Source organism: Zalophus californianus, chromosome 1 (genome assembly GCF_009762305.2).
Source record: "Zalophus californianus isolate mZalCal1 chromosome 1, mZalCal1.pri.v2, whole genome shotgun sequence".
Taxonomy (NCBI): Eukaryota; Metazoa; Chordata; class Mammalia; order Carnivora; family Otariidae; genus Zalophus; species Zalophus californianus.
The window spans coordinates 122,429,808-122,443,453 of NC_045595.1; the positions used below are offsets into that span (position 1 = coordinate 122,429,808).

The 13,646-nt window shown below is 38.8% G+C and overlaps 1 protein-coding gene across 3 annotated transcripts in view; it reads left to right on the forward strand.

Annotated features, from left to right (window-relative positions):
- Nucleotides 1-13,646, forward strand: part of GPR160 (G protein-coupled receptor 160) — a 54,449-nt gene that overhangs the window by 24,107 nt on the left and 16,696 nt on the right. Inside the window, exon 1 of one of the 3 annotated variants that reach the window (XM_027583393.2) lies at nt 9,461-9,599. The exons of the other annotated variants lie outside the window; for them this stretch is intronic. The gene's annotated coding sequence lies outside the window, so the exon portion shown is untranslated. Of the gene's footprint in view, nt 1-9,460; nt 9,600-13,646 lie in introns of those variants that run through there. 3 annotated transcript variants of the gene reach the window in all.

A 13,646-nucleotide genomic window follows, 5' to 3' on the forward strand; every position in this document is an offset into this window, starting at 1 on the left:
CAAATATTAACAGATATAAAGGGAGAAATTGAGAGTAATAAAATAATAGGAGGGGACTTTAAAACCCCACTTACAACAATGAATAGATCATCCAGACAGAAAATCAACAAGGAAACAATGGCTTTGAATGGCACATATAGACCAGGTGGACTTAACAGATCTATAAAGAACATTCTGTCAAAAAACAGAATACACATTCTTTTCAAGTGCACATGGAACATTCTCCAGCAGAGATTACACGTAGGTCACAAAACAAGTCTCAGTAAATTTAAGATCAAAATCATTTCAAGCATCTTTTCTGACCACAATGGTATGAAACTAGAAATCACAAGAAAAATCTACAAAAAAACACAAACACATAAAGGCTAAAACATGATGCTAAACAACCAATGGGTGAACGAAGAAATCAAAGGAGAAATAAAAAATACATGGAGATGAAAATGAAAACACAATGATCTAAAATCTTTTTTAAAAAAAGATTTTATTTGAGAGAGAGAGAATGAACGGGGAGGGGCAGAAGGAGGAGAAGCAGACTCCCCGCAGAGCTGGGAGCCCAATGTGGGGCTCAATCCCAGGACCCTGAGATCATGACCTGAGCCAAAGGCAGATGCTTAAAACTGACTGAGCCATTCAGGCGCCCCGAATCTAAAATCTTTAGGACACAACACAAGCAGTTCTGAGAGGGAAGTTTAGAGTAATACAGGCCTATCTTAAGAAACAAGAAAAATCTCAAACAATCTAACTTTATACCTCAAGGACCTAGAGAAAGAACAAGCAACACCCAGTTAATAGAAGGAAAGACATAACAAAGTTTAGAGTGGAAAACAATGAAATAGAGACTAAAGAAACAACAGAAAAGATCAATGAAACCAAGAGGTGGTTCTTTGAAAAGATAAACAAAATTGATAAACCTTTAACCAGACTCACCAAGAACAAAAGGGAGGACTCAAATAAATAAAATGAGAAATGAAGAAGGAGAAATAAAACCAACGCCACAGAAATACAAAGGGTTATAAGAGAATACTATACAAAATTATATGCCAACAAATTGGACAACCTAGAAGAAATGGATAAATTCCTGGAAAGATACACTTCCAAAATTGAATCAGGAAGAATAGAACATTTGAACAGATGGATTATTAGTAATTAATTGAATCAGTTATCAAAAAAAGTCCAGAGTTAGGTGGCTTCACAGGGGGATTCCACCAAACACTTAAGAGTTAATACCCATTCTTCTCAAACTATTCCAAAAAATAAAAGAGGAAGAAAAAGTTAGAGGTATCACAGTTCCAGACTTCAAGATACACTACAAAGCTATAGTAATCAAAACAGTATAGTACTGACACAAAAATAAACACATAGGGCGCCTGGGTGGCTCAGTCGTTAGGCGTCTGCCTTCGGCTCAGGTCATGATCCCAGGGTCCTGGGATCGAGCCCTGCATTGGGCTCCCTCCTCGGCGGGAAGCCTGCTCTCCCTCTCCCACTCCCCCTGCTTGTGTTCCTGCTCTCTCTATCTTTCTTTGTCAAATAAATAAATAAAATCTTTAAAAAAATAAAAAACTTCCAAATTCATTTTACGAGTCCAGCATTAGCCTGATACCAAAACTAGACCCATAGATCAATGGAACAGGTAAAATAGTCAATCTATGACAAAGGGGGCAAGAATATACAATGGGAAAAGACAGTCTTCAATAAATGGTGTTCGGAAGACTGGACAGCTACATACAAAAGAATGAAACTAGACCACTTACTAACACCATACACAAAAATAAATTTAAAATGGATTAGAGACCTAAATGTGAGACCTGAAACCATTAAACTCCTAAAAGAAAAATAGTAATCTCTTGGACATTGCCCTTAGCAACATTTTTCTAGATATGTCTCTTCAGGCAAGGGAAACAAAAACAAAAATAAACTATTGAGACTACATCAAAATAAAAGGCTTTACACAGCAAAACAAAAGAAACAGGCATCCTACTGAATGGGAAAAATATTTGCAAATGATATATTAGATAAGGGGTTTATATCTAAAGTAAAGAATTTTTATAACTCAAAAACAAACCAATTAAAACATGGTCAGAGGACCTGAACAGATATCTTTCTTTTTTAAATTTAATTTATTTATTTGACAGAGAAAGAGCACAAGCAGGGGAAGCAGCAGAGGGAGAGCGACAAGCAGACTCTGGGTGGAGCAGGGAGCCTGACGTGGGTCTCGATCCCAGGACTCTGGGATCATGACCTGAGCCAAAGGCAGATGCTTAACCAACTGAGCCACCCAGGCGCCCCCAGACATCTTTCGGAGGAGACACCCAGATGGCCGAAAGAAACATGAAAAGATGCTCAACATCATTCATCATCAGGGAATTGCAAATCAAAACCAAATGAAATCTCACCTCACACTAGTCAGGATGGCTAAAATCAAAACCACAGGAAACAACTGTTGGTGAGGATATGGAGAAAAAGGAACCGTGGTGCACTGTTGGTAGAAATGCACAGTGGTGCGGCCAGTGGGAGATAGTATGGAGGTTTCTCAAAAAAACTAAAAATAGAAATACCATACGCTCCAGTACTTCTACTACTGGGTATATACCCAAAGAAAATGAAAACGCTAATTCAAAAAGATACATGCACCCCTATGTTTATGTAGCATTATTTACAGTAACCAAGATATGAAAGCAACCCAACTGTCCATAGATAGATGAATGGATAAGGAAGGTACATGGGGGGCGCCTGGGTGGCTCAGATGGTGAAGCGTCTGCCTTCGGCTCAGGTCATGATCCCAGGGTTCTGGGATCGAGTTCTACATCGGGCTCCTTGCTCCTTGGGGAGCCTGCTTCTCCCTCTGTCTCTGCCTCTCTGTCTCTCATGAATAAATAAATAAATAAAATCTTTAAAAAAAAAAAAGAAAAGGAAGGTACATGTATATATATACAATGGAATATAGCACAACTGTAAAAATATGAAATCTTTAAAAAAATTTTTTAAAAATGAGATCTTGCCATTTGTGACAACATGGATGAAGCTAGAGGGTATTATGCTAAATGAAATAAGTCAGACAAAGAAAAATACCACATGATTTCACTTAATATGAGGAATCTAAAAACCCAACTATGAAACCAAAAAGCAGACTCTTAAATACAGAGAACAAACTGGCTGTTGCCAGATGGGAGATGGGTGGTGCGATGGGCAAAACTGGGAAAGCAAATTCAGAGGACAAACTTCTAGTTATAAAGTCAGTCCGTCATGGAAATGGAAAGTACAGCGTCTCCCTCTCCCACTCCCCCTGCTTGGGTTCCCTCTCTCGCTGTGTCTCTCTCTCTCAAATAAATAAATAGAATCTTTAAAAAAAGAAAAAGAAAAAAGTACAGCATAAGGAATATATTTAATAATATTGTAACAATGTGGTATGATAACAAATGATGACCAGTTATTGTGGTAAGAAGAAGGAAGTCAGGGGGCACCTGGGTGGCTCAGTCGTTAAGCGTCTGCCTTCAGGTCGGGTCATGGTCCCAGGGTCCTGGGATCGGGTCCTGCATCGGGCTCCCTGCTCCGCGGGAAGCCTGCTTCTCCCTCTCCTGCTCCCCCTGCTTGTGCTCCCTCTCTCGCTGTATCTCTCTCTCTGTCAAATAAATAAATAAAATCTTTAAAAGAAAAGAAAAAGGAAGTCAGCAGTCACTATGGAAGAGAATTTGGTGATACCTAACAAAAGCTTATAAGCATTTACTCTGTGGCCTCGCAGTTTGACTTCTAGTAATTCTTCCAGAGGAAATACCTCCACAAATCATTTTTGCAGAAGATGCTTAGGAACTATAAACCAGAAACACATGGTAACTGGGTGGTGGATATGGTTGGAGGGGTAAGGATGGAAATGGGACTTTCCTTAGTATTGTTTATATATAGTTTTGAATTTAAACCATGTAAATATCTTACATATTCAATTACATAAAAAAGAAAACAAAGCAAATCCTCTAATTGAATATACAAAGAGCAACTAATAAAAACAAATTGATTACATAAACACAAAGTACAACAAAAAGCTAGTTGGTAACTTTTATCACAATGCTCCGACTGGACACCACAGTGGGGACAAGAAGAGCGGGAAAGAAATGTTGCCCTTTATTTCCTTGTTAGTTGTAGGCGGTCGTGGGGGTGTAGTAAGTCTGAAACTCTTCAGTACGTGTTACAGTCGGAACAAATAAATCGACATGCTAATGTAATTGGGAACCAGGTTCTCATTATGGGAGAAGGGAGATAAAAATATGGAATGAGGTAAGGTGAAAGGAAGAATCTTGTGATGTTGGCTTTGAATTGGAGGTTATCAGTATGAAGTCTTGATTTAAAAAAAATTTCTAGCCCCACCTACCGAAAAGGCCTAGATGCACTGACACCCCAGTGTAATGTGCGTACCTGGAGCTCAGATGTTGCTTTTTCAATACCGTTTTTTCAATAAAAGGAACTAGGTTTCTTTGAAAAAAAAAAAAAAAATGACTCTGGGTCAGCAGAAGTTCAAGATGCCAGAAAGCAAACAGGCACTTGAGAGACCCGTCGAGAAGACACAGGGGCTAGCTTGAAGGAACTCTGACAGGAGGAATTTGGGGAAAAATCAGGCATTCAAAAGAATAATGATGGTGCTGGATTATAACACATTGAATAAAAACAAATCGAATATGTATTTCCAGAAAAAGAAAACTGCCAGTTCATGAAAGCAGAATGAATCCTAGAATTAGAAAAATCACTGTTTTCCCAATATGGTAATTGATTCAGGCAAGGATGATAAATCGATGATACACCATGAGGTGAAACTTCGTTGTGGAACAGCACAGTTTGACAGTCTCACGGTCTTAGCCTGGAAGTCACGTACTGATTACAAAAGGGAGAAAGTACCCCTCCGGTAGAGAAGTATGACACACACCTCAAATGATCTAGCTTCACAGGAGCGGTTACAAGACAAACTGACATAATGGGTTGCATAATCTAGTGTTTCTGTGAAAAATGTTTTATGCTGGGGACAGTGACTGTAAGAGGCCATCAGCATCCTGGCTTAAGAGATAAAAAATGGTGGAGAACAGTGTACCCTAAAAATAGGTGAAATACAGACTTTTGTTTTAAAGTAAAATTTCCTTATTGTCATTTTCAAATATAACTTTAATTTTTACCCAAGTGACAAAGGTAAATTGTTCAAAAGGATTACCTGGTTGGGTCACAGGCTTATTCCAGGACTTAAAAAAAAAAAAAAAAAAAGAGTCCTTTCTCTGCCTGCTCCTCTGCTCCTCACGGGCAACTTCAGTTCCTTTTGCTGATGGTATTTACCTTCATACCTCTGGTAATGTGCTTATTATACGTTTGGCATTTCTCACTTTAAGCATTAGCTGTTTACTTCCTAAAGGGAAGGTGATTATCCAGGCCTCTCCTGTCTTGCTGGGAAGCCCCACTACCACCATTGTACCTATGCACATTTCCCAGGCACCGTGCTGTCAACATCATTATGTTCTAATCATGTTTAGAGCAGTATCCAGTGTTAATATTAGTAGGACTCTGCAAAAACCATCCACAGCTAACCAATGTTGTGTGTATATTACAGTTGCATTTCCTTTCCTGAACAACATTTTTGTTTTCCTTTGGTCTTTTTCTTTATTTATATTTATCATTAATTCAACCATAAATTCTTCCTATTCTGTAAATCTCAAGTACACTCAAAGGTATTTGGAATGTCCATCTTCTAGAAATTTCTCTGTAGCCATATGCCCTTCTCTAATTTAGATGGTGTGCTGTACACAAAAGTGTATAGCTTAATGGATTATAAGGTGAACACCCTCGTGACTACCACTCAGATAAAGACCTAGGCCTCTGCCCCATACAGCCCTTCTGTGCGGCCTCTCCCATTCCCAGCTCCTTTCCCCCAAAGTAACACGGCTCACAGAGCAGTCACTTTCTTGTATTTCTAAAAGATGGTTTAATCACCCAAATGTGTATCCCTGGAGACTTTAGTCTTACTCTTTTAAAAAAAATTATTTGAGATGTCTTTTTTCGGGGGGGCTCGAGCTCACAACCCTGAGATCAAGACCTGAACTGAGATTTAAGAGTCAGACACTCAACCGACCGAGCTACCCAGGTGCCCCTGAGATGTCTTAAGTTTCTTTTTTGCTCTATAGATGACTTCTCCATTCCCCTTTCCCCTGTTCTTCTATTGAAGAACGGAACCATTTGACCTTTAGAGTTTTCCACAGTGTGACTTTTGCTGATTACATGCTCATGGTACCACCCAGTAGGTCCCTCTGTCCTCTGTGTTTCTTTCCTTTTTTAAAAGCAGTTTTATTCAAGTCTAACTAACATACAGTAAACAGCACATACTGACTGTGTCTGCATAATATGTCTGCACCCACGAAAAGATCGCCAGCATCAGTATAATAAATACACCTATCACCCCCCAAAAGTTTTGTGCCCCTTTGTAATTTCTCCCTTTGCCTCTCCCTATCTCCTGTGCAACTGAGGATCTGCTTTCCTTATTATAGGTAGGTTTGTATTTTCTAAGATTTTACATAAATGGAATCATGCAGTGCGCATTCTTTTTTTTTTTTTTCTTTTGGCCTGGCCTCTTTCATTCAGCATAATTATTTTGAGATTCATCCCTGTTGCAAGTTTGGGTACTTTCTTCCTTTTTTATTGCTGAGTAATATTCCATTGTGTGGATACACTACTGTTCATCCATTCAGTTATTGATAGAAATTTGGATTACTCCCAAGTTATATCCTCTGTATTTCTTCCAAATTGGCAGCTGAGCTGGAGATTTTTATCAGACTCCAGGTCAGTCTGTAGGAGACACAGAATGTCTGGTTTCTCTCCTGTTGTGATGACAGTAGCAATAGTTGCTTAAGGTTTATACCTGTTAATTCATGGGTGGGAGGTTGGGGAAGAAGAGTTGGTTGCAAAATGATTGGAATTCTAAGTTTACAATTTATTTTTCATTTTTAAGTCAGAACACTCTTTAAAGAGCTACTTCCCCTCATCTGCTACTTGGTTGTCCAGTGGTATATCTCATACGGGGTAGGGTAAATTCTCCTTTCCCTTAATTTACCTGTTTTCAAGATACCCACCCAGCTCTCATTTCTTTGAATGAAACCTGTTGTTTTTGTTTTTGTTTTTCTGTTGGAAAAACTGGTAATCTCTTTGTGGCACCTGTTTTGAAATTTCCAGTGATGTATCTCAGTGTTTTCTTCCATCAAGGTGGGCACTGATGGACTCTCTTACTCTTGGAAAACCAGTTCTAGAAAATACTAGAGCCTTTTCTTTGATTTCTTCCCCTCTAGTTCATTCTCTTTCTGTGACACCCATTACTGAGATTTTGCACCTGCTGGGTTGGTTCTCTAATTTTGTCCTTTATCTTCTTTTTCTAAATTTTTTGGGGAATTTCCTGAATTCTTTATGTTCAGCTTATCATTTCTGCCATGATCATATTTTTATTTTCCAAGAGTGCTTTCTTGTTTTCTGTTGTTGTCATTTTAAATAGCCTCTCTTCTTGTTTCATGGATGTAGTATTTCCTCCCTGAAAACAATGAGTTTCTAAATAAAGTTTTCTTCTAATGTTGATTGCGTCTCTTTCCTCCAAGTTGTCTTTTTCTCCTTGTGGGTTTGACTTTTCATAGTGGAGATTTTCTTTGAATGTCTGATGATCTTTGGATATGTAATCATATTGATCAATAGGGCATTGTCTAGGATATTTCCTTAGGGAAGACTCAAGGTCAGTATCATTAGATATTTTTGTGATTAATAGTATTCAGAAATCCAAGTGGGGAAAAGAAGCTGGAGAGGTCTCAACTTTTAATATGTGTATTTTTCCTTGGTCTCCCTCTTTTTCCAGCATAGTATCCCTCCATTCTGAACTCTTTCCAGAGTCCAGAGACCATCTGTTTTACTCTTGCCAGAGGAGAAAACCTCCATTCTTCTTCCATGAAGAGGCAGTCAGCTATTGTATTGAGTCAGGGAAGGGATCTGGGATCTGTTTTTCATTTGCAACAGTCCTGTTTTTAGACCCACCTTTGCATCCCTTTCCAAGGTTACCTAAGCCAGCAATTCCTGAGCCTTTTGAGGGCCCTGAGGTAGAAATTAGGTTGCCACTGTGCCTGTTCCCCTGCTAGCTTTCTTCGGTCTGTTAGCAGTATATGGGGTTCATTTGAGGATTTTATTAAAAATGCAGATTGAGGGACGCCTGGGTGGTTCAGTCGGTTAAGCATCTGCCTTTGGCTCAGGTCATGATCCCAGGGGTCCTGGGATCAAGCCCCACGTTGGGCTCCCAGTTCACCAGGGAGTCTGCTTCTCCCTCTCCCCCTGCTTGTGCTCTCTCTCTGAAATGAATAAATAAAATCTTATAAAAAATAAAAATGCAGATTGATCCAGTAGGTCCAAGTTGGAGCCTGAGATTTTGTATTTATAACAGCTCCTAGGTGATGCTATGCCTCTGCTCCTCAGACCACACTTTGTGTAGCAGGATGCTAAGTCATTTACCATTCATCCATTCATTTTCCAGCCTCTGGACTTTTTTTTTTTTTGGCCTGGTGTCTGCTATAAATTCTTTTGTCATAGGAAGTTTTTGCTTCTTTAAAAAATATTTTATTTATTTGACAGAGAGAGAGAGACAGTGAGAGAGGGAACACAAGCAGGGGGAGTGGGAGAGGGAGAAGCAGGCTCCCCACGGAGCAGGGACCCCGATGCGGGGCTTGATCCTAGGACCCTGGGATCATGACCTGAGCCGAAGGCAGACACCTAACCAACTGAGCCACCCAGGTGCCCCGGAAGTTTTTGCTTTTAAAAAATTTATGAAAAATTTCGGACATACATACAAATAAATAGAATAACCATTAACCTGTGGTCAGTCCTGCCCCATCTGTACTCCCATCAACCCCCACCCCAGCCAAACACATATACTGTATTATTTTGAAGCAAATTCCAGAGAACATATCTCATCTGTAAATATTTCAGTATGTATTTTTACATTTTTTGAATTACCATAGAAGTTGTTTAGGGCTGCACTCCTTGGCTAGCAGGAGCCACCTTCTTGGCATGTCCTTGTGTGGTCTTTCCTCTGTGTGCACACAGCCCAGGTGTCTCTTGTGTGTGTCCAAATCTCTCCTTATAAGGATACCAATCAGATTGGGTAAGGTTCCCCCCCGCCAGGTGGCCTCATTTCATTTTAATTATCTCTTTAAAGGCCTCATAATCAAATACAGTCACATTCTGAGGTACTGGAGATTAGGGCTTCAACATACGAATTTCGGGGACCACAGTTCAGCCATCACAAAATACCATTATAATGCCAAAAATTAATAACTCATTAATACCTCAAATTTCTAGGCAGTGTTCTAATTTCCAGTTTCTTATAAATGTAATTTTTTTTAAAGATTTTATTTATTTATTAGAGCGAGACAGTGCGCACAAGTAGGGGGAGTAGCTGGAAGAGGGAGAAACAGACTCCCCGCTGAGCAGAGAGCCAGATGCGGGACTCGATCCCAGGACCCTGGGATCATGACCTGAGCCGAAGGCAGACGCTCAACCAACTGAGCCACCCTGGCACCCCATAAATGTAATTGTTTCATTGAATTCAGGTAAGTTCTACGCGTTGCACTTAGTTGATGTACCTGAAGTCTCATCTTTTGTTACTGATACAGTTTATTGAACATATAGTTGTTTGTCCTGGAGAGTTGACCTCCATCTGGATTTTGCTTACTGCATCTCCTGGGGCTTTGTGACATGTTCTTTTGTCCTCTGTTTTTTCTAAGTAAGTAGTTGAATCTGCAGGCTTGGTCAGGTTCTGTTTTCGGCAAGTCTCCTTCATAGAGATGGTGGTACATCCTTCCATCTCTCCCTTTGGATGTTAGTAGCTACTGATGATTATTGGCTGCCTCCATTAATACATCAGGATTTACAGAATGGTGATTTTCAAATTTTATTATTCCTTATTCACTTATTAGAGTGCTTCTATAAAAGTAAACATCCCCTCACTATTCTGTCACCTAGTGGTACAGTTTAAAAAAAAAGAAAAGGCAGAAGAAAATGCTTGATTGTTTCCTATTTTTACCAGTTTAAAAACATAGTGACTTGGTTCTCTAGTGTCCTCACATGTAACAAATTAGGTTTGCTTGTTCATTGTAGAATCAGGTACAAATTCAATTTACTGTTAGTTTCGTGGCATTATGAGAGCAAGTAGAGGTAATTGCATTTATTCAAAATGCCATCTTTCATTGGAAGTTGTATTATAATTTATATAGACAATTTCTTATTGTTGGATATTTAAATTAATTCTGGGCTTTCACTTGTATATCCAATACTGTGAGATGAACATCCTTAAAAAATAAATACACTCATTTTCGGGTACAGTTTGAATTTTGAAAAATGTATCCTCTTGTTGAACCACCACCTCAATCCCAAGTATAGAACATTTGCATCTCTACGGAAAGCTCCCTGGTACCCCCTTGCCCCCACCTAGCCCCAGATTTCCACTGATGGTCTGTCTGTCTGGCTCCTGGATTAGTTTTGTTCTTCTGGAATTCCATGGAATCTTGCCGTCTGTACTCTTGTGTCAGGTTCTTTTCATTCAGCACATTTCTGAGATTTATCCCTGTGTAGCATATATCCTTTTTATTAATTCCTTTTTATTGTTGAGAAGTACATTATATGGGTACACTACAATTTGTTTATTCATCCTCCTATTGATGGACATATGAAACATTTCCAGTTTGGACCCATGGTGAATAAAGCTGCTATACACATTTGTGTACACATTTTGTGGACATCTGTTTTCATTTCTCTTGGGTAAATAGCTGGATGAAATGGTAATTGAATGTTTAACATTGTCAGAAGGCTCCAAAGTGAGCAGTGTTTGAGAGGTCTGGTCCTTCTACTTCCTTGCCACACATGTACTGTCAGTCTTCTAAATGTTACTATTCTTGTGGGTGTGCAACAGCATCTCATTGTGGTTTTCATTTGCATTTGTGTCTGCTCAGTGTGTCTGTTCAAACCTTTTGCCCATTTTGCTAATGGGCTAATTGTCTTACTGAGTTGTAAGAGTACTTTTACATTCTGGATTCAAGTCACTGGTCACATTTTTATATTTTCTCCCAGTCTGTAGCTTTCCTTTTCTGTTTCTTAGCTATGCTTTTAAAGAGAAGTATTTTTTTTAACAAGCCCAGTTTTTCAATTTGTGTATATGCACATGGATGTCCTAAGAAAAGCTATGCCTACTTTAGTGGATTGACTAGGATCCCCCCAAAATTCATGTCCACCTGGAACGCAGCCTTATTTGGAACTAGGTTTTCAGATGTAATTAAGGTGAGGTCATATAGGATTAAGGTGGACCCTAAATGCAGTAGCGTTCTTAAAAAGAGCGGACACACCGGAGAAGGCCATGTAAAGACAGAGGCAGAGATTGGCAGTGTGCTGCTACAGGCCATGGATTACCAGCAGCCATCAGAAGCTGGAAGAGATGAGGAAGCATTCCCCCCGGGGGGCCTTCAAAGGGAGTGTGACATGGCTGACACTTTGGTCTTCTGGCTTCTAGAACTGTGAGAACACATTCCTGTTGTTTTGAGCCACCCGGTGGTTAATTTGTTATGGCAGGCTGAGGAATCAGATACACCCACCCAGGATCACAAAGATTTTCTTTTTTCTTCCAGAAATTTCCATTTCACATTGGCATTTTTAAGTTTTTAAAAATTTTTAAGTCTTTTTAAGTTTTTATTTAAATTCCAGCTAGTTAACATACGGTATAATAATAGTTTCAGGTGTACAATATAGTGATTTCAGCACTTCCATACAACAGCCACTGCTCCTCACAAGTGCACTCCTTAATCCCCATCACCTATTTCACCCATCTCCCTCCCCACACACACATTTAGTCTTATCCATTCTGAGTTTATTTTTGTGTATGATGTGATGTAATTTTTCCCATATGGATATCCACTTTCCAGCGTCATTTTTAGAAGAGGCTGTCCTTTCCCCCATTGAATTACCTTGCTTTTGAAAATCAAGTGATCATAAATATGTGTCTATTTTTGGATCCTCTTCTGTTTCATTGATTTGTAGGACTATCCTTATGCTGATACCACCCCCTCTTCCCTCTTTCTGTACCTTTATAACAAGTCTTAAAATCAGGTAGTATAAGTCCTCCAACTTTGTTGTTCTTAAAAATTATTTTGGCTCTGCTCAGTCCTTTACATTTCTATATAAATTGTAGAATCAGCCTGCCAGTTTCAACAACCAAAAAATATACTGAGTTTTCCAACCCATGGTATATATCTTCATTGATCTAGATCTTCAATTTCTTTCCATATTGTTTAAATTTTTCAGAATACTGGGCGCCTGGGTGGCTCAGTCGTTAAGCGTCTGCCTTCGGCTCAGGTCGTGATCCTGGGGTCCTGGGATCGAGCCCCGCATCGGGCTCCCTGCTCGGTGGGAAGCCTGCTTCTCCATCTCCCACTCCCCCTGCTTGTGTTCCCTCTCTCGCTGTGGCTCTGTCAAATAAAATCTTAAAAAAAAAAAATTTTTTTTTTCAGAATAGTGTCTTGCATATGCTTTGTCAAATTTATCCCTAAATGTTTCATATTTTTAATGCTACCACTAAAATGTTATTTCATTTTTCAGTTGTTTATCACGTGTCTAGAAATAGGATTTTTAAAAAACCTGCAACCTTGCTAAATTTGTTACTTTTAGTAGCTTTATTATAGATTTAGATTTTCTAAGTACGTGATCCATGATTACAGTTTTACTTCTTTCTTTCCAGTCTTCATGGCTTTTACTTCCTCTTAAGGCGTTACTTCACTGGATAAAGTTTCCAAAAAAATGTTGAGTGAAGGGTGGATCTTAGGGGGGTAAATGGCCATTCTTTCATCACTAAGCATGACGTTAGATGTAGGTTTTAGGTTTTTCACAGCTGCTTTTTATCTGGTTGCCAAGTTCCCTCTTATTTTTTGTTTGTGGAAGTTTTAATCATGTTGGATTTTGTTAAGTGCTTTTTCTGTGTCAATTCAGGTGATTGTACAGTTTTTCTCCTTTATTCTGTTAACATAGTGAATTACATTACATTGATTTTTCTAATGTTAAACCAAGCTTGCATTGGCTGTGATGTATTAGGGTATATTCTTTATATATATATATATATATATATATATATATATATATATGGGTTTAATTTGATAATACTTTGTTAAGGGTTTTTGACTCTGTTCTTGAAGGATGTTGATTTATAATTTAGTTTTTTTGAAATGTTTTTGCTTTTGGTATCAGGGTGATTTCGGTCTGGTAAAAGAAGTTAGGAGGTATTTCTACTGTTTTCTTTCAAGTTTGGTATTTCTTCCTTAAATGTCAGTAGAATTCATCTACACTGAGCCTAGGTTTTCTTCGTCGGAAGGTTTTTAAGTGCAATATCGGTTTCTTTAATAGAGATTGTTAGGGATCTTTTTGAATGAGATTTGGTAGTGTCTTTCCAGAAATTTGTCCTGTGACAGTAGTCTCATTTATTAAAATTATTCATAACAGTCCCTTATTATCCTTTTAATGTTTGTAGGATCTGTAGTGAGGTCCTCTCTTTCCTAATTTTGTTAGGTTCTTGCTTAGTTTGGCTGAAGTTTTATCAATTCGCTGTTGTTGTTTTGCCA